A 15,067-nucleotide genomic window follows, 5' to 3' on the forward strand; every position below is an offset into this window, starting at 1 on the left:
CTTTTGGATTTGGCTCATAGGTGGTGATTTAGTGCTAGTAGTGCATACAAATGGCATGGAGTGTTGTAAGGGCATGGTGGCATTCTACCATTCCTTGCCACACTTCTGGCAATGCCATTTATTGCCAGCAAAATCATGTCAAAACATGCTTAAAGTCCATTTTTATTGGCTGCCTTTGCTTAGCCTCTAAAGAGGATTTTCTTTCCTGCTTGTTTATTGGCCACTTCCTTTTTACTCCCTCCCTTTTCTGATAGCTCTGAAGACTATGTTGATATTAGTAGATAAGGAGGTAAGTTTGTGAATATTGTTTTTAAAGTGTGTTCTCTTAACCATCCACGGGCTACGATTTAGGACCCCACCCCTTAACAGGAGTTTGACCCCAGGCAGGCAGGACCCCATGTTTTCACCCTTCTGGAGAGCCATGGGGCTCTTGCTCTGCCTAGTACACCATCCATTAGTGCACCTAAAAGGAGCCGCCCAACCATTTTCATACAAAACAGAAGTTAGGAGACCAACGCAGTAGGATGCAACAAACATAATTTATTATTACACATATATCTGAAGACAAAGCAATGGGGCTTGTGGAAATCTCTGCCTCTCCCCAACAAGGAATAGGTCATATCTTCCTAGTTAGTAACTGCGAGGTGCTTCTCCTTGCTGCCTTCTGACAAAGCCTCTTACATTCCCAAATTGGGTTATATTCCTCTTGTAACCAGTCTATAACTATATATATAAACCTTTACAACTACAAACTATATTTTCCCAAAGTTCTTCTGGTAGTCTACTGTGTTAATTCTAGAAGACACATGTATTGTTCTCATTCTGGGCTTTCAGACAATGGCCATGCTTGGTACCCCTTTATCTGTTCATTTGATGCTTTTCCCTTTATTGGAATCTCGTCAAACCAGAGACCTTCTGTTTGGACAGCAAAAATACTCACCGGCTTTTCCTAGCTTCATCAGTCTTTTGTATCACTTAACCTAAAATGAGGGAGAGGGGTAACTGCATAAATGACTGCTTAGTCAGCCATAAAACTGTGGTTCAATTACACATTGGTCACCATATTTCTAGTTATGGTGCATGTTAGCAACTTGATGTAAATAGTATAATGTACTACTGACTGTACTGCAGGGTAATTATGCTATTCCTAACACGTTTTATTGCTTTCCTTTTGTCCTTCTTTGAAACTCTTGGCAAAACGTATTACAGAAGATGCACAGAAAGTATAGTAAGTCACTTACTAGCAACATTTTATTATGTGCATTTACTTATTTTTGTATTACCCTTTCAAAAGCCAATACAATAAACCATTGCGAATTAATGGAGTTCTACGTCACGCTACAAGATAGGGAAGCTTTATTATGTGGCTACTCATTTAAGGATAGGATCATTTGCTCTACCATTTTGGGCTCTGAGATTAATGAAAAAATATGCATACACAGAAAGAATGTTTCATTGTAAACAAAAATAAAATTGTGATGGTGCACAAGAAGGCTGCCTATTTGTTTTCTGCATAACAAATAACTGATTTCTTTGTCAATTTCATGACAATTTGTTATTTGTGATGCTACTTGGAAAATGCCTGAAACATGTTTCCTCAAGATTGTTTTATTAGCAAAGTGTACATGAATAATCTATTGCATTTACAAAAATGTGGAAGCCCCCTTTCTGAGAACGAATACGGCACAAATGACCTGTTCTATTGGATCTAGCCTACTCACAAGGGTCTTCAATCACATTATAGCTGATTGTACCTTTCACATAGGAGAAATATTAATTTGCATATGGATCTGGTCCTACCCACTATGGAAGTTGAACACCGAAATGTTAGGCAAGTGTCCTCTGAAAAAGAGTACCACCAGCAACCCCAGAAACATGTTTCAGCCTTGTCCTTGTTGGGCATCATCATTGAGGTGAAGTTGTGCCTCTCAAGAACCAGCAAGCAGTACCTGTCTGTACTATATTTAGTGACATAGGACGGCACCCCAAGGATTACAAAATTTGCAAAAATGTGTGAGCCGCTCAACTGAGAATAAACATGGCTTAAATAGCCTGTGAAAGGTACAGCGAGTTAAAACAGGATTGTAGACCCTGCTGAGGGTAATACATCTCTCTGAGAATAGATTACCCACAACCTGAGATAGAAAGCAAGACAATTTTTCTACATGGCACCTGGCAGTACACCTGTACTCAGAACGTGGCCAACTGCTGGATCTGTGCCCATTGTGGAACACAATTTGGGGATTTTGGGTTGGAAGGGATGGTTGCTGGCTTCTGAATGCCACCCCCCACCGCCCCTCCCAAAATCCTGTCCCCCCTGAGAGAGAGTCTGGGACATAGTTCCATTTCAAAGTATACAATTCTAGGTAGGCTGGTCTGGTGTCCGCGGGTCCCAGCCCCCAGTCGCTCTGTCTCTTTGCAGTTCCTTTGAGGCTATTCCTGTCTCTTCGCCTTGAGGATTGTGTCAGTCCTTCTTCCTCTTCTGTCATCTCAGTCCTTCTCAATTTCCCACTCAGGTGTTCACTCTGCTCTTCCCCACCCTCAAGTCTCTCTTGCTACCCCCTTTGTGTTTTTTCCTGGTTCTCCTCACTCTGAGGCGTCCCTCCTTACTCTATAGGGGAGTTTCTGTTGCACCCCACTCTGGGGGGTTTCTCTTCCTCCACTCCAGGGTTTTCTCCATCTCGGCCCACTCTGGGGTTCTCTCTGATTATCCCCCCTTTGGGACGCTTCTCTTTCCCTCTCCCCACTCTGGGGTGCTTCCGTTTCTTACTCCCCACTCTGGGATGCTTCTCTTCCTAACCCACTCCCACTCTGGAATATTTCTCTTTCTCACTCCCCACCCTGGGGTTGACTCTGTGTTTCCCCACTCCAGGGCATTTCTCTTCCTTTCTCTCTCTTTCGTCTGCCTCACTCTCCCGATCAGTCACTGTGTACCTGGCAGTTCTTAGCAATGTTCTTTGGGAGGGCTGTAGGGGAAGGCCAGTTCTCTTATCAGAACCGCTTACACAACTGGGCTATGCGGCGGGTGGTCAAGGCTCTGTTTCCTCGTTCTCGCTGTTTGGTCTCAGCAGAGTTGCTTATGCAACTTCTCAGGTGGGCTCTGCCTCTGCTGGTTGAGGGTCTTCTACCTCCTACTTGCAGCCTCTCTGGGCTGCATTGGTTGGCCGGGAGCTGCATCTTCTGGCACCCTCCTGGTATATGTCCGGCTCTGTCAGACAGACAGACTCCCTTCTCTCAGGCGAAACCTGCTTGGATCTCCTTCACACAGTTAACATTTGTGGGGCCGGGTGAAAGCCTTGTCTGATTGGTTATTACAGGGAGGATCCTCCAAGGGGGCTAGTTTACGTATTTCTCCTTAGTCATCAAAGGAGATGGAACACAGGTAAGGTCAGAAGCCATTTCAGTAATTACTAAAGGATGTGTAAGATCATGGTAAACACCAGTCCCTGGATATCATGCAAATGGTGTTAGTAAAAGGGAGGTGAGGGATGTTGAGCTATATCCCCTATTGTGCTTTCTGCCCCCAATGAAGAGTCACTATGTGAGGCAGCTCCCAGCGATCAGACCAAGAAAATACAACCCGCTAGGGAAAAAGGCAAGGTGCACCCTTTTTTGAGAAAGACACAAGCTTTTATTTTGTATACAAAAGAATAAGGCGACAGGGTATTACAAATCCACTTCCGAAGAGCTCTCTTTCGTACAAGATTCAAGTTAAAAGCACACAAATCGTCACTCATGAAGCACTCGATAAACAGTGTTAATCCCCCACCCTCATTGGCTACCGCCTATTGACATGCTAATGATTACATATAGCCCATCCTCTAATTGCTTCTGTCTTCTCGCTCATCTTCACCATACGTAAGTAACGTCCTCATCCATCATGGAATGCGCAAAGCAATTGGTTATCATCAACTGGCACCATCCTACTTTCGAGCCTAACCATGTGACATGCACCTGGTTATCAACGTGAACTCAGTGGGGAACCTCAAGGTCAGCCTGGTCCTAGCGAACAAAGCAGCCCTTTTATCATCCCAGACATGTTTTCATCCCCACCATGCCCTCCCCACTACATGGGCATCATTCTTGGCTCTCCTTGGCACAAGGCATAGATCATGTCGTTCTCCGCTTTCCCGTTTATCAGTTCACCTCTCCAACGGTGAGCCTAGTGTCCTACTAATCAATACAGTTCACAAAAGATTTAGAGACTATTTCCCTGCACATATGGTAGTTCAAATAGAATGACTGTCATTCTGGGGGGTGCTAGTGTCTTAAATCTTAGTGTTTTGGCATCACAAGACATCTGCCTTCTCTCCCAGGAATGCGACCTTGGTGCTACGCCGTAGCCCTTCGCTTCTTTGACTGTACACATTCTTACCTAATTAGTTCAAAGGCCTAAATGATGTGGGGGCATATGTGTGTTCTTTGCCGCGCCTGGGAATCGGGATGCAATGGCGAGACGAGAGATTAGGCCTTGTTCTGTGCTTCTGTGAAAACTTGGCCTGTGAGGATTCAGGCCGACTCGTAGACGCGGTGTTAGTTCGTGTTATAACTGTCGTGTATATATGTATACCACATCCTACATAATTAAATTGCAACACTACTGATTAACTTCACCCTTTATGATTTCCCACTCCACACTGTCCAGTACTCATTTCCATATTTTTATATTTTTTTCGCAATCTAAATCGTCTAGGTGGGGCGGTGGTGCAGACATGCATCCTAACAACCTCCAGAGGGATAAGGCATACCCTGTAACATAGGGGATTTTAAGCGTAGAATGCTCACCTCCCTAGTCCAATCTCCCTGGATTCGTCCCACCATCTTATGCATGACATTGATTATGTCTTCCCTATGGCATCAGTTCCTTTTAATTGGGGTTATATCTGCAGTGATTTGAGATTAGTTACCAGATCTTATGGTCATTAAGTCTTGCTCAGGTAATTATTCACAAATGAGTTTTTCAGCTTATCCAACTCGTCTTTCCTTCATTGGAACCCGGCTGCAAATATGACTAGCTTCCCCTGCCAGAAGCTTTCTATGCAACACTAATCAAGCTTCTTTAATTATGGGCATTACCATGTGGACATGATCTATCCACCAAGAGAAATATCACAATCAACAAATCACCTTTTACCTTTGACAAAACATTTTCTTTCACTCAATCTGGTCATGCCACCTAACATTGGACTTACTTTACATGTGGAGTTTCCCCCTATAGCGGTTTACCATTGGTCTGGGATGGACGTTTTTACATGGGATGTGTGTTAACCACTGGGAGAGCCTTTTCCAAACTGCCGTTTCATTCAAGAGATGAGAGAATCTGGTACTGAGACCTTTGCTGATGAGACGGGTTACTTATCTCTAGAGTGGGTATCAAACTCAGTTGAGCGAAGATTATGAAATTGCCTTTGCTGCTAGAGAAATTGGCAAAGGTTTATGTTTGAATACTTACAACGTGTTTTAAGCCCAAAGGAAAGCGGGCGCATACAAAATACCAAACAAATACACAGAATCAATACAAATACAAGTCACCGATACAAAGCAATCAAAAACAGTCTAAAAATAACAGATTAAAAACACCACAATAAAAACAGATAGTTTAAATACAAAATCATAAAAAAGATAAAAGGATAAAAACAGCAGGATATCAGCAGGATAAGAGCAACTGAGCAGACCAATACAGCCAAGTAAAAAAGGTTTGCAATGCCTTTTTAAAATATAAATGAGAGGAATCCAATCTCAGGTTAACAGGTAATTTATTCCAGAGTGTCGGAGCTAAAAAAACTGAAGGAACGTCTTCCTGCTCTCACAAGTTTTGCTTGTGGTATCTGGAGCAGCATAGCTTGAATAGATCTCAGCAAACTAGAGCATTGCCTCTCCTGAATACTATTATTCAGGTGGATGAACAAGTTACTTACCCCTGGTAACGTTCTTTCGATTGGATGTTCCTCCCACGTATTCCTCATCTTATGATAATTATTCTTCCAGCTTCAGCTGTTTCTTAAATTTTTCGACAGGGGGCGCTGTGTGCCATCTAGTCAAGTCGAAGTCCCTCGAGGGCCTCCGTTCCATTGTCAACGTCATCATCAGTATTAATAGCGCATGCAGCGCCCGTTGATCTGTTTTTCCCCCTCTTGTAGAGGAAGGAATTACTAGGCGTACCATAGACCGTAGGCTCCAAGAAAACGTAAAGTGTAAAGACACATACATTCTACGACGGGGTAAGCTAGGAGGGGTGATGAGGAATACATGGGAGGAACATCCAATCGAAAGAACGTCACCAGGGGTAAGTAACTTGTTCTTTGAATGGATTGTATCCTCCCACATATTCCTCATCTTCTGAGACTCCCAGAGCAGTAATAGTTTGGTGGTGGGAGTATGAATTATATTTTGTTTTAACCGTTATCATGGACTGAATGAAGGACCGCCTTTCCAAATTGTTCTTCCGGACTGGAAGATGAATCCAGGCAATAACGTTTCACAACCTTGTGAACAGACGACCAAGTGGACGCTGAACAAATGTCTGTGACTGCAACACCTCTCTGAAGAGCAGCAGAGGTTGCCATGCCCCTTGTGGAATGTGCTCTCAAGCCTTTCGGCAAATCTTTGCCCACTAACCTGTAACATTCCCCAATAGCCAGGATGCTCCATAGGGTCAGTTTTGTCACAAGTAAACCCAATTTAGGGCCTGTAAATCCAATTAATAATTGGTCATTTTGGAAAATGTTAGCCATTACTGATATGTAAAAGCTGAGAGCCCTTTTTGGGTCCAGCCAATGTGATCTTTCCTCCTCCTTTCCAGGATGAGGAGGTGGGTAGAAAGTTAGCAAAATGATCTTTTGTAACAAGTGGAAGTCAGAGACTACCTTAGGTAGGAAAGAAGTTTTTAACTTGAGAACAACCGTGTCTTTATAAAAAACAGTAGGTGGAGGTTTACAGGAAAGTGCCTGCAACTCGCTTACCCTGCGGGCTGACGTTATTGCTATTAGCCAAACAGTTTACAAAATTAACAGTTTTAATCAGCATGAATGTATTGGCTCAAAAGGGATGCATGTTAGAAATGTTAACACCAGGTTAAGATCCCATTTAGGGACTTGGAAAGGAACTCGTGGGAATACGTTAGTAAGACCCTTTAAGAATTGAACAATCTGAGGGATTTTAAAATATGAATCCTTTTCTGAAGAGCGCTTGAAAATATACAGCATAGCCAGGTAACCTTTAATTGTTCCAATCTGGAGCCCCAGATTCACTAGATGTAATAAAAAAGAAAGCACCATAGGTTTGTCACAAAGAAAAGGGCCCACATTCTTATCCCTGCACCAACTGCTGAACTTGTTCCAACAGCAGCAGTACAAAGTTTTTGTTGCTGGCCATCTGGCCGAAAGCAAGATTTCCATTATGTCATCCGGAAGGTCCCAATCCCTGTATCTCAACCTCTCAGAACCATGCGTGAAGTTTCAGAGTCTTGACCTCTGGGTAGAGTACCCAAGCCTCCTATCGCGAGAGGCAGATGGACAGGCCCAGAAGGTCCGGTTCCACGTCCTCCTGGCACAATCCAGGGCAATTAGGATCATGGATTTCCCAAACTTTCTCAAACTCCTGGTTACGTGAGGAATGACAGGGACTGGAGCAAATGCATACAGGAGTGGAAACTCCCAGTCCACTATAAACGCGTCCCCTAGAACTCCTCTTGGAGGAAGCGCCCTAGAACAAAACAGTCTGCACTTCCGGTTGACACTGGTCATGAACAGATCCAATTGAGGGGTTCCCCAAAGGGTGAAGATCTCCTGAAGAACTTCTTGTGCTAGTCCCCACTCGTGGGAGACTGTTCTCTGCCTACTCAGAGCGTCAGCCACCGTGTTCTCTTCTCCGGCTAGGTGAACTGCTGATAGAGAGATTCCTTCTTCAATTGCCCAGAACCAGAGCTGCATTGCCTCTCTGCACAGTGGTAGTGACCCTACACCTCCTCTCTTGTTTAGGTAGTACATGGCCACTGTGTTGTCCATCATTAACAGGGGTATTGTACGAATTTACCGAGTTTAAAAGTCCGACCCCACCAAAAGACCTAAAACACACATCACGAAAGGTTCGGAAAACCAAAAGTCGGAACTTTTCGTGTTATGTGTTTCGGTGGGGTCGGACTTGGTTCACTAAAGTGAGCGGGGCTTGAGGGGTTCGTACATTTCACATGCAAAATTTTCTGTCGCAGACTTTTCTGCGACGGAAAAATCACGTAGAACCATTGACAGGACATTCTTTCTCCGTACAGAGAGCTGAAAGGTTTTCAGCGCTAGTCTGATAGCCCTCTGCTCCAAAAGGTTGATGTGTAGTTTGGACTCCGATGGAGACCAACGACCGCCGATTATCAGATCGTTCGTGTGTGCTCCCCACCCTGTGAGTGAGGCGTCTGTCACTACTGTTATCTCTGGCCATGGCTGCCAAAAAGATTCTCCCTTCAGAATGTTGCCCTTGCAAGCCCACCACAGAAGATCCTGAGCGACTCTGCTCCAAACTTGAAGGTGGTCTGACATCCTGTCTGAGAATTGGGACAACTGTGTCCTGAGAGCCCATTGGAGGGATCTCATTCTCAGGCAGGCCTCAGGATGCCATGAGCCCGAGCAAACTCACAAAATCGAAGGCCGGATGACGTTGGGCAAACTTGGTGACCATCTGCAGAATGTCTTGAGCCCTCACCTCGGGTGGCGAGACTTTCCCAGAGGAAGAATCCAGGACTGCTGCAATAATCTGGAGTCTTTGAGATGGTATCATGTGGCACTTTTTGTAATTGAGGGAGAAGCCCAGTCTGTAGAGAGAGTGGCAGGTTACGCTGGGATGTTCTTGGGCTTGTTCAGGAGAACGTGCCGTGATCAGCCTATCGTCCAGGTAGGGGTAGACAACCGCCATTAACTTGAGGTAGGAGGTCAGCCCGAATGGCAGAATTCGAAACGGATAATGAGGACCGCCAACCCCGAACCTCAGGTACTTTCTGTGCTTGTGATGGATAGGCACATAAAAGTAAGCATCTTGAAGGTCCAATGACACCACCAAGTCTTGGTGTTGGAGAGCCTGAAGAATTTGGGAAACGGTAGCCATCTTGAACTTGCCCGTACTGAGGAACTTGTTCAAGTTTCTTAAGTCCAAGATGGGTCTCAATCATCCATCTTTTTTGGGAATTAGAAAGTATGGAGAGTACTAACCCTTGTTCCTCTCCGCCACAGGTACCGGTTCTATAGCACCTTTATCTAGCAGGGTCAAAATGTCCTGGACAAGGAGTGGATCCAGCACTTTGAAAGAGTTGTTCCCCAGTGGATGATCCTGAGGCCTTTTTTGAAAAGCAAGGCAGTAACCTTGGGCTACGGTTTTCAGTGCCCAAGCATCTGAGGTAATGCCCTGCCATTCTTTCAGATGCTGAGAAAGTCTGCCTCCCACCGGGGTCTTGTGAGTCAAGGTTTCAGATTGTTTTTGATGCAGCTAAAGCAGCGACTGAGGGTAAAACTGCTGCTACTTGGGATGACGTAGCACCTCTCCCTCATCCACCATGAGGTAATATTCTTTAACCTCTATGACTGGCCTGTCCTCCTCCTCTTCCAACTGAGGAGTAGAATCGAAAGGACTTACCCCTCCAAGATGATGAACCAGGGTAGGAGTGTTGAGGCTGTCTAATTGCGGCACTAAGAGATTTAGCTGATGCTTCGGAGGTCTGCAGCTTTTCCAAACTTTCATCAGGCTGGCTGCCAAACAGCCTCAAGCCGTCAAAGGGCATATTGCGGAGTCTAGACTGCACATCTGGTGCAAATCCGGACTTCCTCAACCACGCAAATCTGCGCAACACGGTGCTAGTTGTCATGGATCTGCTGATGCTATCTGCAGTATCCAGACCTGACTGGAGGCATTCACACATTGCCTCCTTACCATCCTCGATGATAGATAGGAAGCCGTCTCTTTCTTCTCCTTCTGGGATGTGGTCAGCCGCCATAGCTACGCAGTCACACAGGGTAAACGTAAACTTTGACAAGGCACAGGTTGTGTTAGTTGATTTTAAAGCCAAACTACCAGCAGCAAATATTTTTCTCGCCCAGGCATTCACTCTCTTATCATCCCTATCAGGAGGGATAGAGGGGTATGCCGATTGCTTGGTAGATGAAGCAGCTTGAACCACCAAACCTTCTGGTGTTTGGTGCTTTGTTAAGTACTCTGGGACACTGCTGATGGCCCATATGTTTTTGCTAAATGTGTATTTACTGCAGCCGCAGTCTCTGGTGTTTCCCAATTTGTTGATACCCTTTTTTGAAGGGCAATGTGAAAAGGCAAAATTGGATCTCTGGGGACCCTGATCCAAAATATCTGTCAGGTCATCCCGCTTGAAAGAAGGTGTTGGCCTGCTCCAACCTAAAAATTCTACCACCTTGCTCATAAGTTGCCTATATGAGGAGTCAGCGTGGTCAGTAGGATCTGGTTTACCAAATTCCAGTTCTGGATAGGTAGCTATACCACCAGCTAATTGTAGGCTATCATACAAGTCTTTTAACCTAGACTTCTCCGAAATCAACTCCTCTGGCACATTTGGAGGTTAGAGACTTAAAGAAGTCTTTCTTTGGCAAGGGTTTGAAAACCTTTTCCTCAGTTACTATTGGCTGCAACAACTTTGAAGAAATTGTTAACAAGACTTCGAAGGTGGAGTGGATTTTGTCTGGGTCAACTTCGACACTGGCGTTGATTACTCCGAAGCCGATGGCGTTAGCGAGGCTGTTGGAGTTACCGACTTTTTATGTTTTTTTGTAGGAACCCTCGATGGACTGGATTCCTGACTTGTTGAAGCCCTCGACGGCTTTTCGTCGGATCGAGATGTAAATCCGGCTTATGGCTCGGATTATAATATTTTGATGGTTTCGTCTTCGACTTCCCTTTGCCGTCTTGATGCAGATCACCAGGGGGTCGGGCCGCATTCTCGAAGACTAAGCATTACTTTATGAAATGCATCCCATTTAGCTGGGCAGTACGACTTAGCCAGACATTTGATTACCTTGGCCAAAGAATCACTGGAGGGGGAAGGTGACCTGTGATGCCATTTCATGGCCTTCTTAGAAGACAACAAAGAATGGCGCGATCGACTTCTCGATCAAGATCTTTTAGATCTTTTCCGTTGAGAAGAATCTCTAGACTCATCGGATTTTCTTTTGGAACTCTTCGTAGGAGACGTCGAAGGTAACCTCCCCACCGTCAATTTACCTTTATGCTCCTACAGAGCCTTTTCGGTCTTTGCCTGACAGGAGTTACAGTCGGATGTACTGTGACCGGTACCAAGACACCACAGACATATGCAGTGAGGGGTCGGTGATCGACATCTTCGATTCACAGTCTTGGCACTTCTTGAAGCCTGTCTTAGGTGTTGTTGGAGCCGACGGAGAAGACATAGTGACGAAGTTCAGTGAAGAACCGAAGCGCGCCATAATTCTTCAGAGAGTTAGCTCGGAAAAACGGAACTGAAGCCAACGGGCGCTGCGTGCGCTGTTCATACTGATGGTGATGTCAACAGTCGAACGGAGGCCCTTGAGGGACAGACGCGACTAGACGGCACATAGCAGCCCCTGTCAAAAAATGCTACGAAGCAGCTAAAGCTCGAAGAATAATTATCATAAGATGAGGAATACGTGGGCGGACACTATCCATTCTAAACTACTTTTGCCATAAATACATTTATGTGTGATGACCCGAATTCTAAGATGTGGGAGGGTCAAGGGGACCAACAATGTCGATGCCCACCCTCTCAAAAGGAACTCCCACCACTGTGAGAGGCACCAAAGGTGCCACATTCCCGGCTCCACTCATGCCAGAGGTTTGGCAAGTGTGACAGCTCCTACAGAATTTGTCAACTTCTGAACCCATTTTAGGCCAGTTGAAGTATAAAGAGAGCCTTTCCTTTGTCTTTTTGAAACTCAAGTGACCAGCCAAAGGTATCTCATGGGCCAACTGTAGGAACTGGAGTCTGTTTTCTAGGGGCACTACAAGTCTTTTGCAGTCCCCATGGATAGACTCAGTCGGTTCACTGTAGAAGAGGCCATCCTCCCAGTGCAACGTATGCTTCCCAGGCTCTTGCCCATCGAGCTGAGAAGCTGCCTGTAGTCGAAGACCTTCAAGAGTAGGACACTCTCTTTGTCCTCTGCTGAAGCCTGCACTGTTGGGTACACCTTCTGCCAGTAAAGACTGCAGCTCAGGATGGTCAACAGGATCCAGATCTCCAACTAGAGTAATGTCTTCTTCCATATCTGACTCTTCAGAAGCTGGTTCAACCACACAGGGTTGTACCTCACGGGTGTGACTTTGGACAATATTGGGGATGTCCTTGTTGGTAGCACAGCGGTGCTATCTGCTTTCTTCTTGGAGGTCTTAGGTTTCCCCTTTGCCTCTTTCTTTCCTGAAATAGCAGTGAGCAATTCCTGTGGACTGGGGGTGATAGTTTCCTCCATCAATTTCCCCTGGAGAGCCTCTCAAGGTCCTCTTCCTTGCAGGCCTAGTTAGCTCCTGTCTCCTCTTACTGGGAGGCCTGGGGGTACTGGACACAACTCCAAGAGTTTTCAGGTCATTACCCAACAGGACTCTCCCAGGCACTTCACTCCGCACACTAACAGGTATCTTGACAGTCATGTCATTGCACTGGATGAGAGCTGGTAACTGGGGAAGCATTTGCACAGGGCCTCCAGCTCACTTGGTTAGGGGTTTGGGTGCCTTAGCAACATCCTCTACCTCGAAAAATGATTCATCAACCACCGTTATGCTGGCTCCAGTGTCTCTGATGGCAGGGGTCTCCTGGCCATTCACAAGAACACTACCTTTATAATACTCTTTAGTATTATCTGGGATGGAATTATAGACATCTAAATTCTGTTGTTCCCACAAACCCAGGGACACTAAAGAAACACTACCTGAGACTCTCATGGGTTCATCAACCAGTAGGTGAAAGTTTCCCCTTGCCATAGGTACTTCTTCCTCTGGGAGAAGGCTAAGGAGACAGTGTGGACCCCTGAAGGTTTACCCTTACATCTGCAATCCCCTTTCAAATGGTCAGTTGACCCACAAACATAACATTTCCCAAAGGTTTTGATGAATGGGGGCTTGTTCTGACCTTGATCTGGTTTGGGTCCAGATGGTACACTAGCCTAATTCGGTTTCCCTTGTGGCTTACCCTTATTGTTTTGTTGGGGGCCCTCTTTTGGATTGGAGGTATTAGAATTATCCTTGTTATCTTTCTTTGGCTGCTTTCCCTCATCCTTCTTCTGAGTTGCCCCAGAATCCTTGTGAGTAGCCCTGTTGGCAACCCACAAGTCAGCAGCCTTCGCTAACTGCTTTGGATCTATCTCCTTAGAAACAGCCAGGTTCTGTCTGAGCTCAGGAGAGCAGGCATCATAAATTGACTCCAACATAACAAGATTTCTCATACCTTCATAAGTGTTTACTCTGTAACCCTTAACCCAACCATCTACGTTTTTCAAACATTCACAAACTCAGGTAGCCCAAGGGTTACCATCATGCTTTTTGAGGTTCCTAAACCGCTTAAGGTACTGGGAAGGGGTCTTCCCAAATCTAGCAATTAAAGCTAGCTTCACACACTAATAATAAATCCTATCCACCTCCCCCAACTCCATCACAACATCAAATACAACAGTGGGTAGCCTAGAGAAGAGCCAAGGAAGCAACTGATTCCCTGTAATGTCTTGAATCCCATGGTTATACTCAAACATTGCCAACCAATCCAAAATATCAAGCTTACCCTCATATATACCAATAATTTCTTTAGGCATACAGGGTCTCTTAGGACTGGAAGACCTAGAAGACTATGGGAGAGAAGCATTTTCAATAGACAACTTCTTCATTTCTAAGGCATGGTTCATCTCCATTTCTCCGAGCGTAAATTCTTGATGCTTTTGTTCAGTTTGAACATTAATACGTTTGAATTCCAGTTCAAGCCTCATCTTTTCTAGAGCAATGAATTCAGGACTGAGTGTAGGGCCTGATGGGGTCCCAGTGGCCAAAGGCTGAGGTTGTTGAGCAGGTAGAGGAGCAGCAAGGCCTACATTGTGAGACACATCTGCCTCATCTAACTCATCCATAATAACTGACACATTATCATCCTCATCATTTTCCACATTTGCTGGAGGGTTAGGTATTTCAGAGCCACTCTCCAGACTTTGTTTCTCTAACAACCTTTCAATTAATTCTGACTTTTTGCCTTTAACAGAGAGATTCCTTTCTCTACACAGATTTTTCAGATAATCAACAGTGTAACTAAGGAAGGTCTCCTGACTGTAGCTTTCCATATCAGACACAATTAAAATGTTGCTTTATAGTAATGTTTGGCCTTGTAGTAAATTGATCCAAGGTAATAGCAGCACTCTAAGTGTAATCACTATACTTGATCCTCACTGCTGTACACCAGTGTTAGGCAGAATCATATGCAGTACCCTTTGGGAACACCTGTTAGGGAGAATTCTCTCTTTAGGCTGAATTTCCTAACCTAGTGAGTCCCCCAGCAGCTTTGCTGGATTTCTGGAGTTTGTTTTTTTCTCCTGCCAAGGGTGAGACTCTTTCTCCCACTCTTGGACATGATTTATGGTGTTCCTTTGACTGTTAATGTGTTTCATGGGCTATGGGGTCCTTTACTCCATAGGGTCTCATGTGTTATTACTATGTGTGTCACACAGCACCCTCCGTGCAGTGACACAGGGGTGTCATAGTGACACCCCACAATAGACTCCATACCTTGGGACTGACTACTGTCTCCCAGGGCATGTAAAGTCACCATTGGCTTTACTAGTCCCAAATTATTAACAGAAACCGGTACAAACCATCATATTGTGGACGTACTGGTCGGGGCAATTCGATTGCCCCGGGGTCTGTTAGTCGAGGGGGCACGTCTCTGTCCCCCCTGATCGAGTTTTGGCTGGTGGCAGTGGATACTACTTTTTATATTCGACCGCGAATATATCCCTATGGGATTTTCCCATTGTTCGAGGCTACCAACTTTAATTATTTAATTCTCATAGCCTCGAACATACCGCCGGTTTATTTA

General features: G+C 45.2%; 1 protein-coding gene across 6 annotated transcripts in view; it reads right to left on the reverse strand.

The window, feature by feature from the left end:
- The window catches only part of ERMARD (ER membrane associated RNA degradation), a 1,617,289-nt gene that overhangs the window by 625,608 nt on the left and 976,614 nt on the right, over positions 1 to 15,067 (reverse strand). The gene's annotated exons all lie outside the window — the stretch shown is intronic.

The sequence above is a fragment of the Ambystoma mexicanum genome, chromosome 4q, assembly GCF_040938575.1.
Source record: "Ambystoma mexicanum isolate Mex_15411 chromosome 4q, UKY_AmexF1_1, whole genome shotgun sequence".
NCBI classification, from domain to species: Eukaryota; Metazoa; Chordata; class Amphibia; order Caudata; family Ambystomatidae; genus Ambystoma; species Ambystoma mexicanum.